Raw genomic sequence first — 19,269 nt, forward strand, 5'->3', positions numbered from 1 at the left:
CAACACTAAAATAATATTTAAAATACAAAATTGTTTTTGTTTTTTTACTCACAATAAATATGTATAACTCATAGTTTATAAGATATCAATGATTTAATAAACTATAAGTTTATAAAGTCTATAATATCTTCAGGTTTGAAAATACCAATGTTTAATGGCGTGTTAATGACGTTCTTCCGAGCTAATCATTAAACAGCTACGAGCATTTTTCTTAACGATAAAATTTAATAGTTTGCGTAATAGCGATTAGTCTGATGCGACGCAATTAATTACTAATTATTAAAAAGAGTTAATTGTTTAAATTAAACAACAATAAATTGCATATGCTAAACGTAACTAAAATAAATTTTCTGTCTAACAGGATATAAAAAGTGATTTCACTGATAAATTTAGTTACTTACTTATTATTTATTCAAAACTTCCTTAACTAAACATTACTAAATCTTAAATTTTGAAAAAATTTAGAGAGGAAAAAAATTTTTTTTTCTCAAAATTTATTGTTAAATACAAGGGGCGGATCTAGTGTACGTCTAGTACATCTGTCAACGTACCCCAAAATAAAATTAAATTTAAAAAAATCTTTTTTAACGGTCGGTTAAAGTAACAATAAATAAATAATGATTAATGAAAAGAACCAATGGACAATATCAATTTACTAAACGATAAAAAACGTTTTTAAATTTTTATTTTTATTTTTTGTGTTAAAAAAGCAAGATAATTTCTTTACTTATAAAATTTTTTGGACGTACCCAAAGTAAGTAAGTACCCGTAGTAGTAGGGGAGAGTTGCCGAAATTGGAACAGCTCCTTAATTGGAACACTTAGCTTTATTTAGAAACTGGAACTTATTCTACTTTCATGAATATTTTTTCTTGTAAAGAAAATAATTTTCTTTATTTTTTGAAACTTCTAGTAATTAAACTTAAAAACTGCACGTATGTGAATAAAATTACTTTTTTTTAAAGAAAAAAAATTATTGCTATCTAATTTTATCGTTGCATTTAAACGATTACAGAAGCTTAACGATATTAAGTTTGATGATAATTTTTTTAAAATTTTAAATTTTAAGGGTTTCAAGTCTATGTGATATTAAGAGCTTATATCGTAAGTTGTTACTTGTATGTAAATATTTTGCTACAACACCATGGTCCTATGTTGCCCAGAATGGAACTTCAAAAGTTGCCGTAATTGAAACGATGTCATCTCATAACACGCTACTTGACGTCCAAATTATCAGAAAATTTCATTAGTCCGACTGTATAATATTTTTTAAAGCGAATTTCTTTTATAGACATAGTATTATTGTTAGACATTTGTTGCTTTTTTGGAATTGGTATTTAGTCTTGCTTTAAAGTATGAAAGGATTTTTCACAAAATTTTTTTCATAGTCTAAAGTCTAGTCATAGTCTAAGGATATAAAGTTGATTGTAAACATCGTATACTTTAATTAACAAGTCATTTTATCTTTTAGTAAAAAAAAAAATGTAAAAGTTTTACAAAAGTTATACATTTCTATTTAACGGATAAACTTGTAAGACAACATAAAGTATATACCCAGCATAAGTTTTTTACTGTATATAGAAGTTAATATATAAAGTTGCAAACTTTATATAGTTTATATAGATTTTGATTTATATAGTCAATGATTAACTAAACAAAAATGATGAAAAATAATGATTATATAATGAGTATATAATTAACTTAATCATATATGAATAACAAATAAATATATGAAAAAATAAGCCTGTAATAAGATTATAAAACTCTCCCTATGTATCTTCATAGTAATTTGCTTTTATTTTAGATGCAAACACCACGAAAATATGGAAATTGGAAAGTAGAAAACTTGAAAAAGGCTGTTGAAGCAATAAAACTAGGAGAAATCAGCTTAAATGAAGCCGCTTATGAATTTTGTATTCCAAAAGCAACTTTATCAAGGCATATAAATGAAAAAAACAAAGTTGCTGTTGCAAATGTGAAATTTCATGGTCGACTTACCACCTTACCTAATGAAATTGAAACAGAACTAGCTGATCACTGTTTATTATTAGAATCGATGTACTTTGGATTAAGGATTGATAATCTTCGTCGTCTAGCATTTGATATTGCATAATTTTAACAAACAAACACGAATGGCAGGAAAAAAGTGGTATTATGCATTTATGCAAAGGCACCCACAACTGTCGCTTCGTGGGCCTGAATCAACATCAATTGCACGTGCACAAGGTTTTAATAAAGAGCGAGTGCAATCTTTCTTTAATTTTCTTTCAAAGTTATACATGGAAGAAAAGTTAACTCCAGACAGACTTTATAATATGGATGAAACTAGTTTATCAACAGTACAAGATGGTCAGATAAAAATTATTAGTGCAAGGGGCAAAAAACGAGTTGGAATTTTGACTAGTAGTGAACGAGGAAATTCAGTAACAGCTGTAGTTTGTGTATCTGCAGCAGGATATTATGTTCCACCAATGTTAATATATAAACGCAAAAGAATGAAGCCAGAAATAACAAATGGTGCACCTCCAGGAACTGTATTTAGTACGCAAGAGAAAGGATGGATGTCAAATGAAGGTTTTTTAGATTGGCTCAATCATTTCATTAAAGTTGTTAAACCTTTAAAACAATCAAAAGTTTTGTTGATACTTGATGGTCATGTTACACATTCAAAAAATTTGGCAGCGATATATCTAGCACGAAATGCTGGAGTGCGTATGGTATCACTACCACAGACTATACACAGACTGCAACCATTAGACGTTGCGTTCTTTGGACCACTTGGTACATACTATGATGAAGCTATGCGAAAATGGATGCGGTCACATATATCACAACTAGTAACAACTTGGCAAGTTGCAGAATTATTTGGTGACGCATATAGTCAGGCAGCATCATTGAGAATTGCTATGAAAGGATTTCAGGCTAGTGGGTTGTGGCCTTTGGACATAAATGTATTCACTGATTCTGATTTTACAGCCTCTTCATTTACTGATGTTGGTCCTTCAAACAATCTTCAGTCATCTGAAAGTATAGATGGGATGACAAAACTATCTACAGATAAATCAAGTGAAAAAAAATTAAAATGTCATGTTTCAGTTTCAACTTTGTCTCTTTTGCCAGTGGTTTCACTTGAAGTAAAAAACAAAAAAAGAAGATCACGAACAACTCAGGCGGCTGATCTTACAAGCTCCCCATATAGACGTGCTCTAGAAATTACACCAAGAAATCAAAAGCACACACTAAATCAAATAGCTTCCAAACAAATTAAAAAATCTACAAAAAAAAAGCTCACACTAAATCCAATAACTGCCAAACTATTGCAAAAACCACAGGAAAGCAAAGTAGCACTTGACTCAATCACCATGGACCAATCGAAATTGAGCACATCAAATAAAATCACCATCGCCACCACAGCACACCACATATCACCACTACCATCCCAAGTGCAGAAGCTGCAAGAAAAAAAGACTTATGAATTGCGAAAAAAGGATTTTCATAGTTAAGCCATCTTTGGTTAATAAATATTTTTTCCTAAAGTGTTCCAATTAAGGCAACTCTCCCCTACATCCTAAGTAAAATCTTAGTCAAAATTCTTTGTTTTGTGATAATCAGGAGGTGAAATATCTTTTAATAATTAATACATGTCAATGGACGTACCTCATATTATTTTTTTCTAAGATATTTTTTTTTATTTAGTTTAGTTTTTAATATTTAAATTTTAAGTGATTGATTTTATTTATAAAAAAAAAAACCTGTCGGACGTACCTTAAAGATAAAACCCTGAAATATGTAAAGTTTATTATGATATTTATATTGTCGCTTTATGTTAGATGTAGTCGTTTAATGTTAGATGTAAGTCTAAAATGTTATTTAATCATAAAGTTGAAAACATCATTGACTATTTTTAACTGTTTTTGTTAGACTATTCATTTGGTTGTGACATTTGACATGTACATCTATTTAGTGTTTTTTTTTTGAATGTTATGCCATTGGTAATAATTTTGACTATTTTAATTATTTTTAATAACTATTTTTTTTTGGTTAAGAAATCTCAATATGTGACGCATCTAATTGTTTACATAATTATGTAAACAATTATGCAAAAAAATAGATAATGATAAAAATTGAATTTTTGAGATGTTTTGATGGTTTTCTCAATATAACTTAACGCAACATCCGACTGGTTTTGGTCAGATGCGTCACATAGTTTATAATAACATTTCAAAGTTTTGTAGTCTTTTGTTTTTTTAAAAAAAAGAAGAAATAATTTAATAAATTTTAACTAGTAATTAACTAATCTAGAAAGACCTGTATCATGAATATCTGCGTTGAATTTTTAAAAAACGGCTATTTTCATAGCCAAGAGGTCACTTTATATAATCTTTTTATGTAAACATGTGTTTTTATGAAGTTAACGTAAGGGAATGTTATGCTTTTATTTATGGTAATATAGGAAAGAAATTCGTGTTGTTATTTATTTAAATTTGATTTTTGTATATATAAATATATTGAATATATTACAGTTAATTATATATTGCTCAACCCTTGGTAGTTTTTCGTATCATATATATCATTAGTTGATCGCTACGGGTTTTTGTGCTAATTACATAGTGTTGATATCATTTATGATTTTACAAATATTTGTCCGAAGGAAGTTGCTTGTGTAGCAATTTTTAATGACTGTCTAAAGCGAATATTACAAATGATTGTCCAAAGGGAATTGGTTGTGCAGCAATCATTACAAATAGCATGTTGTTTATTATTTTTTCAATGGGTGGCAAAAGTGTCAATGATCATTGTTGTCTGTATATTAAAAGATGGATAAAAATAGTCGTCTAAATTTGCTTATAAAATCTTACAATAATGCTCATCCGTTCTAGAAAAAAACCGATAGAAAAAAAAAAGTCCACAAAATATGGAATGAGATCAAGGAAAAGCAAGATTTGGAGGTTTCTAGTAAAGACTTTGATCCAAAAGTATACCTGAATGGTCTTGAAACAAAAAGGTTCTTTAATGTCATTTTGGGCCTATCAAACAAACAATCTGTTCCTTCCCATGCCAGTTCTTCCTCTTTAAAGTTCTAGCTTTTTTCAGATCAATTTATTGAGCCAGTAGATATTGTTGATACCATGTCAGATGCCTCTCGACAAAACATCTTGAGAACAGTTTAAAATGAGACAAAGAAGGCCAAGACCATTGCTCAAGACACGATCAAAGCAGAGATCGTTGTTTTGAATCAAGAAAAAGTTGCTAAGAAAAGCAGAAAAAGAAGTGACCTATGGACCGATGGTAAAGAAGAAACCATTAAAAAGAAGAAGACCAACGTCCAGGAGCTCACGAGTAATCTAAACAAGTTAATTGGCAATATGAAGTCAAAACAAAAATCAAGGGCTAAAAAGAAAACTGTCATGAATCAGGTAATATTTATCGCATCATATAATAATAAGTTACAATAATAATATTGTAGAAAATGAAGATTAACTTATTTGTATAGTTCTTTCGGTACTGGAGGTGTTCACTGACCACCCGGAAGTGAAAAAAGCTCTTAAAGTACGTGACGGAATTGGTCGCCTTACAATTGAGGTACAACAATCTGAGATATTGCGTGTCATCATTCAACTTGCTGAACATGGATCTGCTGCCCACGAGAAAAGACAATGACACTGACAATTGACACTGATCACGCCAGTGGTTGTCTTCAGTGTTGAAGGTAAACCAAATGAAAATCCACGATACGCTAAAGTCTTCGAAACTAGTATAGCCTTCTTTTTCAAATTTTTTATTGCGATCTATCAATACAATGATGTTCCTTCTAATTTAAATACTTATTTTGTTTACAGCAACTCATCATTTCCTTACAAATGATTTAGATGCCTTATTCATCATGACGAATGCGCCAGGACGGAGTGCTTTAAATCAAACCGAGACAAGGATGTCTCCACTGAGTAAAGAGTTTGCGAGATTGATCCTACCTCAAGATCATTATGGACCTTATCTAGACTCTCAAGGTATTCAAATTGATTTTTAATATCAACTGTTTATCAAAATAGTATTCTGATAAACAGATATTAAAAATAAATTGTATTTTAAAAATACAATATATACAAGGCTTAAGGAGTTAATTATCTGCATTACGACTTATATTTAAGGCAAGACAGTGGATCATCTTTTGGAGAAACAGAACTTTGAATTTGCTGGAAAGAGATGTGCCTCGGTCTTTTCAGGTTTGATGATTGACCTGTTTCCAACGGTGGCCGAGTATATCGATCCAGACAAAAAGACGAAGCTCGATGTCCACCATCTCTTATCAAAGGATCAGGACTGGTTTGCCTTTCATGTGCGCACCTGTCAATATTTCACGCAAATTAGGAAATGTGAAGATCCCGGATCTTGCACTTTGAAAAGGAATTTTTACTTCCATGCAGGGTAGCCATCTGGTGTTTTTTAAAGCCAGATTTCTCAAATCTGGTTTGTTTTTTTATCGTTTGGCTTGGAACTTTTGTTTTAGTTTATTTTAGAAAATCTGGTTTAAATCTGGTTTATTTTAAAGTCTTTGGTATTTTTTTTTGTTTTTTCTGGTATGTTTCTTAAAATCTAGTTTTATTTAATAATAAATCAATTAAATCAAATTTTTTTTTCATGAAAAAAGTTAATTGAGGGGAAGAAAGATTTCCATTTTTTAATTTTATAGAAAAAACAATCAAGTTAAAATAAATGAAGGAAATGCCTACACTACTTCTAAAAATACTGATGAATTCTAAATTGCTTTGTAAGACCATTTTGGAGTTTTCGGAAACCTGGACCTCTGCAACATAGATATCTACTGCCTTGGCTGTCTATGAGTTCCGTTTCTAACTATTTTGTTGAGTCTCCTCACAGATCATCTGCATAAAAATCAGACTAAGAAAACATCAAATCAATTCTTGCATGCAGTCATTTGGATCAAATCATATTTAATAAGGCAAAAGATTTTTTACCAGGATTTTAAAATAATTGAATCAATTATCGCAAAGGTTGGAAAAGAAATTTCTATACATATGCAAGCGAAAAAAATATATATATTTTACAGGTTGATAGTGTCGGATTTAGAATAGGTGTTTCTCAGAAAATCTGCAGGCATTGTAACTTGTACTTTGCCTTCCGAGTCATGCTCAAAAAGCATGTCAACGTTACTCATTCTAATGTTATTATCCGTATGGCTATTACTCTTTTGCAAGTCAGATCTGTTTGCATTGCCGCCAAGCGCAAAAGAGAGTTAATGGTCGTAATTGCAGTAGAAGAGAACGCGGCCTTTGCTGAATGGTTCGATGAGGACAAAATCGAAACGGAGGGCCTTCATGTTCTGAATGATTCAACTGTTTCAGACGAACCAGACTGCTTTATTTCAATCATATCATTTAACAATCACTCAAAAAATCTTTGGATAGATGATGAGTGAGGCAAGTTCCCATAGAACACTTTGATTAAATTTGAAATGTCGGATAAGACTAAAGTAATATTAAATAATTTTTTTTTTCAGAGCATTTTTTCAAAGAGCAAAAACATACGTAGAAATACCTAATAAGAATCTGAATAATATTTATAGGGGAAAGGGGCTCAATTTTATGACGTCCTTTTAAAAGGATGAGGGGGGGTATGAAGTAAAGGACAATTGGTGACAAAGAGAGAGGGGGAGGATGGGGAGGGGGTCAAAAAATGCCTAAGAAATGATGACGTCCTTTATGGGCGGCCCCTTATGATACTGTTTGTAAAATTCTATAAAATATCGGCGCCCACTGTTTTTGAATATTTATATAAAAAACCGTTAAAAACAAAAATCAAAACAAAAACAAATCAATGCAATAATTTCTTTTGATTCAAATATCAAAACATAGGTTTCTAAAAGAAAGTTTTGACGTAACCTCCGTCATCCTAATTCAAACCGCCGTCTGAAAGTGCGCATTTATGGCGTTGCATTTCAAGTACCTCCCTCACTTTTCTGTTAAAATTATTGGCCTCTACTTTTAAAGTATTTTTATTGTTTCCATATTAGAAAATGAAAATGAAGAACTTTTAACAAAAATATCATGTACTGACAAACAAATTATATTAAATATAAATCTTATTTGTGCTTTCTTTAATTTATGGATTAAAATTAAAGCAAAAGAAAAAATTCAAAAGATAAATCTTGAAATTTTAAATTAAAATAGTTTATTACTTAAATACTTAATTATATTATTAAGTAATTTAATTGCCACAACTCCTCAAACTATCGACCTATCTCACGCACTTCTGTCCCTCGCAAGGTAATGGAAAGCCTTGTACACAGACACATTACTGACTACTTGAACAAAAATAAACTCATCAGCTCTGCTCAACACGGGTTCTGAAAGGGAGAAGGTTACGTCACAAGCCTACTCGAAACTTGCGACATCCTGACTGAAGCTGTTCGCAAAGGTTACCGTACCAATGTTTTATTCACAGACTTTGCTAAAATACTCGATAAAGTTCTGCACTGTCGTCTGCTGCATAAGCTGAAATCCTACGGAGTGTCCGACAACTTGCTAAATAATAATAAAATAAATAGATCAAGAGCTGGCCAACCGACCGCCTACAATGCGTAACCGTTGGTAACAATAAATCCGATTGGAAACAGTATCTAGCGGTTTTCCACAAGGATCTGTTCTTGGACGACTCCTTTTCCATATCTACATAACTGCAAAATAATTGAAATTATCGAATCGAACTATGACATCATAACATTCCAAGCCGACATCAACGAAGTAGTGAAATTGTTGCAAACATGGCTCTTATTGTTTAATGTTGTCAAGTGCAAAGTCATGCACACTGGGCGCAGCAACAACAAAAATTGACTGCAATTTATACAATAAATAACTTGGTAGGCCAACTGCACCAGCTATCATGCACGTCATCTAAACGAGAGCTTGGCTTTTTCATGACATAGCCAAACTAGAGTAAGCCACATTACATAGGGCCACCTTTAAACATCTTCCGTATACTCATAGACTATAAAGCCTTCACCTGACAACACTGACTGAACGACGAGTTAGGAGAGACCTTATCGAAAAATATAAAATCATGAGCAAAATTGACAAAGTTGACTTTCAGATCCCATAACTTCAACTAAACACAAAGTCCTTAAGTACAGCCTTCGGCCACTTGGACACATTAAATAACTAAAAGTACAGCTTGTTCAAAACTGCGCTGGAAGAAACAACTTCCTCACCAACCGTGTTGTAAAATCATGGGATTCTTTAACCCAAAATGCGGTGGACGCAAAGAAATTAAACAATTTCAAATACGAACTTTCTCTGCTCTGGCATTTTCACTTTAGCTGAAATCAAAAAACTGTATTTTCATAATAGAGAGGCCTGGTGTGCCGCTCTTTGTCAACAACTTGTATATTTTTGTATATATTGGGGCTTGAATCATCCAGACTATTTCTGTTATATCTGTGGACGTTTTACTACCCGAGATCAGCAGAAACAACTTACAAGAAAAATGAAGGTTGCCTATCATCACTACTTCGGCGTTAAAGTATGTGATTAAAGCAGAACCTGGGCGCCACATATTTGCTTCAGTGTTTTTATGTGGGGCTCACCTAGCGGCTCAACGGCAAAAATACTCGCCATACCATTAATACCGCCGTTTGCGGTATTAATGGTATGGCGAGAGCCAAGAGATCATCATTCGGACTGCTACTTCTGCATGACAAATATTGCTGGATACTCCAAGAAAAATAAATCAGCAATTCATTATCCAAATTGTGACTCTGGTTTGAAACCTGTTCCAAACGATGAACAAAATCCAGTTCCTAATCTTCCAGTATGCCTTGATTGCGAAAAGGGATGATGAGGAAAGTCACACGGAGCAGCAGAGCGATGCATATGATCCAATAGATGATGAAAAGATACCTCATCTTATTGGCCAAGCTGAATTGAACTATTTAGTGAGGGATCTGGGGCTAACGAAGAAGAAGGCAGAACTGCTTGGATATCGTTTACAACAATGGATATCGTTTACAACAATGGATATCGTTTACAACAATGGATATCATTTACAACAATGTAAATCATTTACAACAATGGATATCGTTTACAACAATGGATATCGTTTACAACAAAATGGATATCGTTTATCCGTTTATTACATCGTTTATTAAATCGTTTATTAAATCACAACATCGTTTATCGTTTATTACAACAAAATGGATATCGTTTACAACAAAATGGATATCGTTTACAACAATGGATATCGTTTACAACAAAAAATTTTTTTGCTGCATGCTTTCTTCATGAACAGACGTGTTTTTGCAGTGTAAGAGTTAAAAAAAAAAAAGTATTTTTAAGTTTTTGAAAGAAAAAACATTGAATAATTTTATTTTAAAAAATTATTTTTACAAATGGCAAGCAAAAAAGAAATTGAAAATATAATGGAGAAGAAATTTAAATTGTAAGAAAGTTTGCTCATAAAAATTATTTCAGGAAATGCAGCAATTCAAAGTGACGAAATGGACAAGATTTTACTTTTAATTGAAATAATAAGTGTATCTGATAGGATGATAATAGTAAGTGTATCTGATGCATCAGGAAAGATTAAGGTGGCTTAGGCAAGTAGAGTGATAAGATACAGATATTGGTTACCATCATTTAGAGAGTTAGTTTCAGTAGTCAAAGTTAAAGAGTTGGTCAGTTTCAGTAGTCAAAGTTAAAAGTTAATTTAATGCATATATATATATATAAATGTATATATATATAAATATAAATATATATATATATATATATATATATATATATATATATATATATATATATATATATATATATATATATATATATACATATATATATATATATTGATCCTTTAGCATTTTTGGAAATTTACCAATAAAAAGTGAAGTTTCAAAAAGTTGAAATAAAAGGTGAAGGTTAAATGGGTCGGAAAAAAGTTTTTAAGAATATAAATGAATTTTACAACTTCTTAAAGTAAATGCTTCTTGCATTTACTTCTTTTTGCAACTATTTCTATTTTAATAAAAAAAAGTCTGACCAAAAGGCTTATCTACAGCCTAAAAGCCTATAACATTTCTTTGGGATTCTAAAATGGTTTGTGCTTCAGAAGATGTGTCTTATATATATCATCAGTTTATACAGTCTTGTCACTATTGGTAAATATAGCTTCAGCTTTGCAAAATCTTGGATTCGGTACATTTTTAGATAAAAACAAAACAAAACAGAAAAATATGTACTTTTCCAGAACATTTGGACAAAATTGCAAAGCATGCATTAACTTTCAAATGAGTGATGATGAGAAGAAACTTCAAGTTGTTAAAATGATTGAAGAACACTCTCATTGTATCACAGAGGTAATTTACTTGTAATAATTTTATAAAATAGTGATATAATGTATTACAAAATAATTTTAAATAAATTTGTTGCAGGAATCATTTATGCATCTCCCACATCATGGTAATTGGATGGAGATGAAAAAAATGAAATGACTCATATGCTTGCTGTAAAAGCTAACAAAAAGTTGATACAGCAACATATGATAAAATCTACTGGGGAAAGTTATTACACTTAAGGATTTTCCAAATATTAATCAAGCTTTTAAAAATCAGGATGACAACAATTTGACAACTCTGTTTAGTGAAATGCTTAAACAGAAGGATTCTGTGACAGAGGTTGTTATTAATGATGACAATCAACTTCAGGCATTGTATTATCAGGAAAACAAGATAATGAAGTTATTTGCATAATATCCTGAACTGCTTCTCCTTGATACAACATACAAGCTTAACAATCTTGCCAATGCCAATTCATGTTTTAATGTGTGTCGATGGCAATAGTAGGAGTAATTGTTGCACTCTGGATTGTTGCTAATGAGGAGACAGTAGTCATAGAAGAGTTAACAAACATGTTTAAAAAATATAACGCTACCAGTGGTGTTCAAGTTATTGTGACAGACAAAGATATAGTTGAGAGAGATGTGATTAGTGACAAAACTCCAAATGCTTCTCTTCAGTTATGTCTTTTTCACACCTTGCGCACATTTCGCAGGGAAATAACTGTTGAAAAAATGGGTTTAAAGGCAGAGCACAGACTTCTTGTCTTAGAAATTCTGCAACAATTAGTTCACTCTGAAAATGAGATTGCCTATGATATGCATTATAAAGACCTTAAGGCTCTTAAATTGGAGCAGTCATAGACTATTTTAATGTAAATTGGCATGGCATAAGAATGCAGTGGGTTGAAGGTTTAAAAAAGTTGAATCTAATGAACAGCACAACAAACCGTGTTGAAAATGTAAACCAGAAGTTAAAAAGTGTCATATCCAAAAACTCTGGGATGGTGACGTTTTTTTTGGATTTGATTGTTATCATAAGAGTATTAGAAAATGAGCGCAGACATAGAGCCATATGTGTTTTTGATAAATCATCCACTAGTTTGATGTCCAGTTCACAGGAAGAGTATGCCGCTTTAGTAACACCTTTCGCCATGACTCACATAAATGCACAGTTGTTAGCTACAGAGAAGTCTGATTTAATTCAGAGGAAACAACCAGTATTTCATGCAACTCTAGTTTTGCTACTTCAATGGGCTTGTCATGCAAACATATTTTTAGATTCCGATTGAATAGTGGAGAGAACTTATTTAAAGAGTGGCTTGTTTTAAAAAGGTGGAGATAAGATTTTTTTCAAATTTAACCGAGTCCACTAAGTATTTACAGTCAAATTTCATTAGTGTTTCATCTATTCAGCAAGATTGTAGAAAACCTCTGTCACAACAGGCAAAATATAAAAAAGCGTTCTTGATATCTTAGAGAATTGCTGCATTGAAGCACAGGGAAAGCAATTTATATTTTGCTATCAAAATTGTTAGAGTTTGAAAATTCTTTAAAATATATTTTTCCAAATAAAGAAATAAATTATATGGTGTTAGATATCAGTGAAGCTGATGACTTTCAAAATCCAATAGTTTCTAGTAATGAGTTGATCTCCAATTTTTTGTTTAGCCTCATACACAATCTCTATCTGTGATTCAAAGCAAAAAAATCAGCCAATAAGTCAAAAGTAAATGTGCTTCCTCATTTACATTTACAAACTCCGTTGTTGAATAACAACATTGCAGCTAACTCATTATCACTTGATGAGTCTATTCTAAGTGAGTATTTTTCCTCATTACGTTATTAAAATTTATAATTGTTCATTTTTTTAGAATTGATTTTTTTTTTCTGCCAGATCCCAACCTAATTAAGATGCTGTCACATATACCCAGGCATGGGCGACCAAAAGGATCTGAGAAACAAAAGTTATTGGATTAGTTGTTGTCATTTTTAAAGATGTCCCTGACAGATAAGGAAACAAGTACTAATAAAAAATATATAATGATAGTATAAATAATCCTATAAGATTTACAATACCTAATTAATAAAAAGGTTTATATTACCTAAATATCGAAATCCTTAAAGTTTTTTCAATATTGTATATAAACTAGATGTTATACTTATTTATATATAAATACTGAAAATTTAAGTAACTGAACCAAATTAAGCCTTTATCGGCTATCATTTTCATCTATATATGGTATTTCTTTTTAAAATTTCGCCTGTGGCTGTAAAGGTAAGGCCAACACTAATGTTTGATCGTAGTCTTAAGGACTTTAGTTAAATACAATTTTATAGGCAAGACTTACATATTGTATGTGACATTATTCCAGAGCTATTTTAAAGTAAATACAGTTTACAAAAGGACATATCGTTATTAAATTTGTAGACAGCGTCTACTTTAATGTATGATTAATACATTTTAATAGATTAAATAATTTTTGTGACAAAGACAAAATTTCCCTCAAATTATTCAATTAAACTTTAAGCTATGATGTGTAATAAATCTATACGCAATCAATAAATAAGAAAAAAGCAAATCAATTTCAGATTTGAGGTGTTTTTTTTTTTTTTTTTTTTTAAGAATGTTTTTTCATTAACTCTTTAAATTCTGAGCTTTATGTTCAGAAGATTTTTTATTTAGGATAATATCAGCATCTGCCCGACAGAAGAAAAGCTGTCAAGTATGTAATCCGGCAAGTGTAGCTTGACGTAACCTAACGTAAATACTCGCCGGACGTATATCCCTATCACGATTCGTCCGGTTGGTCACGTGATACGCTCGCCGGACAAATATATCCATCGCTATATGTCCGTTTAGTCACGTGATACATCGCCGGACAAAATAGTGCAGAAGATATTCGTCCGTATGCGGATGTGTAGACACTGCCTTAATAAAAACTATTTTCATTTTACGCCTGTAATGTCTTCTTTTTTGACGGTTTGATTTATGCACTTTTGTAACAATTATTTGAAACATTTTTTTATTACACCTGATGATGCTGACCGCTATAGGTCAGCGAAATATTGTAAATATATAATAACATCAAAAATAGATTTAAAACAAAAAGTTTATACGCTGCCGTTTTAATCAAATATATAAATATATAAATATATATATATATATATATATATATATATATATATATATATATATATATATATATATATATATATATATATATATATATATATATATATAATTTTTGTTCCTACGGGAATAAAATTTAGCTTTTATATATATATATATATATATATATATATATATATATATATATATATATATATATATATATATATATATATATATATATACAGCGGAGAAATAATGAGCCTCACCATGTGCTGATCCAATATTTTGTAAATCTGTAAACAAGTTTGTGCGGTACAACTTTTGTATCCACACACATATAATTACTGTTACAAACAACAATTTATTATAAGTTGTTCTGTTGGACCTCTGGAGCGGTGTTGACGCACCCGTAAGTCACTATATGTATGTTTGTGTTTATGTACCCGTCAGTCATTATGTGTATGTTTGTGTTCTGTTGGACCTCTGGAGCGGTGTTGACGCACCCGTAAGTCACTATATGTATGTTTGTGTTTATGTACCCGTCAGTCATTATGTGTATGTTTGTATTCTGTTGGACTTCTGGAGCGGTGTTGACGCACCCGTAAGTCACTATATGTATGTTTGTGTTTATGTACCCGTCAGTCATTATGATGTATGTTGTTGTGATGTTATTGTTGTGATGTTTTGTGTTGATAGACAACTTGGCTTACCTTCTCGATGGTGTCTATTGTTAAAAATGATTGTTAGTTTGTTTCGTTACTGAAACTTGCTACTCCTAATCATTCACTAAAAGCCAAGAAATAAGTTTTAGAATAAAAACATTTTTTTATGTTATTTTCATTTTTTTTATCTTAGGCGTTTTCATAGGTTCACATAAACAATCTTAAAGAGTAAGTTTCTTATTTTATACTTATTTAGTTTTAAATGTTTTTAATATATATGTATTTTTAAAATGAATTAACAAAATATATTTAACACGTTATTGTGTACCTGTGTTTCTAATAATAATATTTTTACATTTTTAGATATAATTTCTGCTGTTATACCTGCCTATTGCAGTTGTAAGTACTCCAAATTTCAGAAAGTTCATTTGCTGTAAGTTTTTTTCATTAAAAATTAAATTTTAACTTTATTGAAGAATCTTCCGTCTGTTAAATAGGTTATTCTGAATAATTTTGACAGATTTCGAGGCCCTTTTGCAGTAATTTACTGACCAGTCTGTAAATTATACAATAATTTAAAAATGATGCATGATTTGGATTCCATGATTCCTTTATGCATATTTGTATGGTGTAATTATAATATAACCCCAAATTTTATTTTCCAAAACTAAGTAAATAAGTGAAAACCATCAGTCTGTAAAATAGATGATTCTGATTAATCTCGTCAGATGTATAAAAATGGGACCATTATGAAAAACTTCGAGTCAAATTTAATAACGATTGAAAAATATCAAATATATTCATAGTCGGTATGCCCAGTTGGTTTGTATAGCCCTTTTGCAGTAATTTACTGACCGGTCTGTAAATTATGCAATGATTTCAAAATGATGTACTATTTAGATTCCATGGTTCCTTTATGCACATTTGTATGGTGTTATTATAATATAACCCCAAATTTTATTTTCTAAAACTAAGTAAATAAGTGAAAACCCTCAGTCTGTAAAATAGATGATTCTGGTAAATCTCGTCAGTTGAACAAAAAAATTTTGGGGTATTTTATTTTCTTATAGTTGTTGGATCACTATGGAAAATTTAAAGTCAAATGTAATAATGGTTTAAAAGTTATTCTAAAGTTAATATGACACCAAAACTAAGTAAATAAGTTAAAACCCACAGTCTGTAAAATAGACAAATCTGGACAATCCCGACTGAATTAAATAAAAATATTTTGGTATTTTATTTTCTTATAGTTGGTGAATCAATATGGAAAATTTCAAGTCAAATGTAATAACGGTTCAAGAGTTATTCAAGAGTCAATATGACACCAAAACTAAGTAAATAAGTAAAAACGCTCAGTCTGTAAAATAGACAGTTCTGGGCAATCCCGACAGAATTAAAAAAAAATTTTTTTGTATTTTATTTTCTTATAGTTGTTGAATCATTATGGAAAATTTCAAGTCAAATGTAATAACGGTTCAAAAGTTATTCAAAAGTCAATATGATCCAAAAATACTCTCTTTTTCGGTCCATAACGCTGCAAATTTTCCATACTTAAGCCCTATACCTTTCGTCAAAAAATCATCGATTTTTGCACTACAAAAAACTCAATAACTTTGGATCCGCTTAACTTCAAAGGTCGAATGACCCCTCATTTTTTAAGTCAGGTCAAGCTCTATACGATGATATAAATTATATATGTTTTTTTAGATAATAAAAAAATCGTCTGGAATGGCTATTTAAGGTAAAAACAAGTTTTATAAAATAAGTTTATGTAGTACATCTAAACTTTTGGTAAATATACTGCTATTGTTGTTGTTGTTAAAAAAAAAACTATAGTTGTATTATTTAAATAAATAACTTAACGTATAGCAGTATAAAATTAAGATAAAAATATATTTTATTGGCAATAACAAACAAAATCTGAAATCTTTTATAATAATAAAAACGCCATTTTTAAATATTTTTAAATGAGTCAAAATTACGCCAAACTCAAGTCAGAAAATAGCAGACGTAACTTTTCTTGCGTAAAGTTTGATGAGCACTTTTTAGGAAAATGTTGTGAATACCGTTTTTTTGACTTTTTGCGTAAAGCTTGGTTTCCAATAGTTGTAGAAATGTTGTGCAACAATTGTGCGTTTTTGTTGTACAACAATACACGGTTTTCGAAATTCCCAAAAGTTGTAAAACACACTCATGTTAACAAACACACAAAAATTTCGAGTAAACAAACTTAAAAAACGTACGTTTTATAAGGGAATCAAGCTGTTTCTTTGAATAGATTTTATATTTTGGTATGTTTTTGCAAAATGAAATGATTATTTTGAAATAAAAACTGCTAAATAAACTAACTATTTTGATTTATTATTTTTGCTTTAGTTTTAATAAGTAGTTATTGGTAAAATGGCATATCATTGCGTTGTAAAAAATTGTTCAAATGGAAGCTATAGACTTATGAAATGGAAATATGCAATATGCACTGAACATAAATGTAGAAAAGAGGATATTGGATGTAGTTGTGCATCGCCTTTTCATTTATTTCCTTTTCCAACTATCAAAAAATCTCCCTCCCAACGTGAAATTTGGATCAAACTAATTAACCGCTTAAACACTAATATGACAAATGATTTTTTCTGCCCAAAGAAAGATGCACGAGTTTGTTCTAATCATTTTAAAGTTAAAGAGCCTACTATTAAAAATCCTTATCCCACTGAGAACCTTGGATATGATTCTAGACATAAAGTTGCTCTTTTGTGTCCTAGCTCTCGACCTCTAAATAGAAACAGTATAATAAATACCGACTCCACACAGCCTTTACTTAAAAAATACAAATCAAATGTTAACTCCAATACATACTTTAATACAATAATTGATCAAAATCAAGACACCATTTCTGTTAAATAGTTATGTTCTACTTCCTTGTTAATTAGTGTCAACTTCGCTACAAAAAACCCTGTTGACTTTATGATTGAACCAGTACCAGTGGTAGTAGTAGATAAAGAAGAAAATAATATTAATTCACTTTTTAATCATAATGAGTTCACTCAAGCTCAAGAATCAACTTTTTTAATAAGTAGCTTGAAAAAAACTATTGACAAATTACAAAAATTAAATCACAATCTTCTTTTTCAAAACAAAAAATTACAAATTCAAGTAAATATAATTAAAAACAAAGTCAAAAATAATCTTCAAAAGAAAGTCTACAAAAAATTATTAACAAATGACAAAAAGTGTAACTTTTACACAAACATTTCTTCCCTGAAAGTTTTTCACATTCTTCACGACCTTATAAAACCAATTGTACATCGTCGATTTAGTTACAAAACTGAAATGAAATGTTCTCCTAAAAAAAAACTCATAAAATCACACCAAAAAAACTTGGAAGATGCAGAAAACTATGTTCACAAGATAAGTTTTTACTCGTTCTTATGAAATTACGTCTCCGACTCTTAAGCAATGACCTAGTTGATAGATTTAGTGTTTCTCTTGGCACTGTTTCAAAAATATTTAAATCGCGGATTAGAGGCATGTCACAGTATTTAAAATCATTCGTTTACTTTCCAGATGAAGAAAAAGTTCGCTTGAATCATCCTGATCGTTTTAAAAATAATCAAAGTCTGTTAGGAATATTTGACTGCTCTGAAATTTTTATTGAAACACCAAAAGATTTGAAACTGCAATCTGCAACATGGTCTGAGTACAAGCACCACAATACAATGAAGTTCCTTTATCAGTTACATCCAGCTCTTTCATAAATTTTGTTTCGGAAGCATATACTGGAAGAATATCAGATAAAGCAATAACATTGGATTAAAACTATCTTACAAAATTCCCTCCTTATTCTTCAATCATGGCTGATAAAGGTTTTAATATTGCTAGTGAGTGTGCTGCTTATAGGATTACCTTTATTTCCCTACCTGGAAAACGAAGAGGTTCTCAAATGACACCTGAAGAAGTTGTAAAAACGAGTAATATTGCTAAACTCAGAATTCTCATTGAACAGATAGTTAGAAGAATGAAAACGTTTCGAATAAATGGACAAGAATTTCCTATATCACTTCTTGATAATCTTAATGACATTAGAGTGATTTGTGCAGCTCTTTCCAATTTTAAATGTTTAATCATGAAATAATACTTTATCTATGCTCCAAAA

This window comes from Hydra vulgaris, chromosome 02 (genome assembly GCF_038396675.1).
Source record: "Hydra vulgaris chromosome 02, alternate assembly HydraT2T_AEP".
NCBI lineage: Eukaryota > Metazoa > Cnidaria > Hydrozoa > Anthoathecata > Hydridae > Hydra > Hydra vulgaris.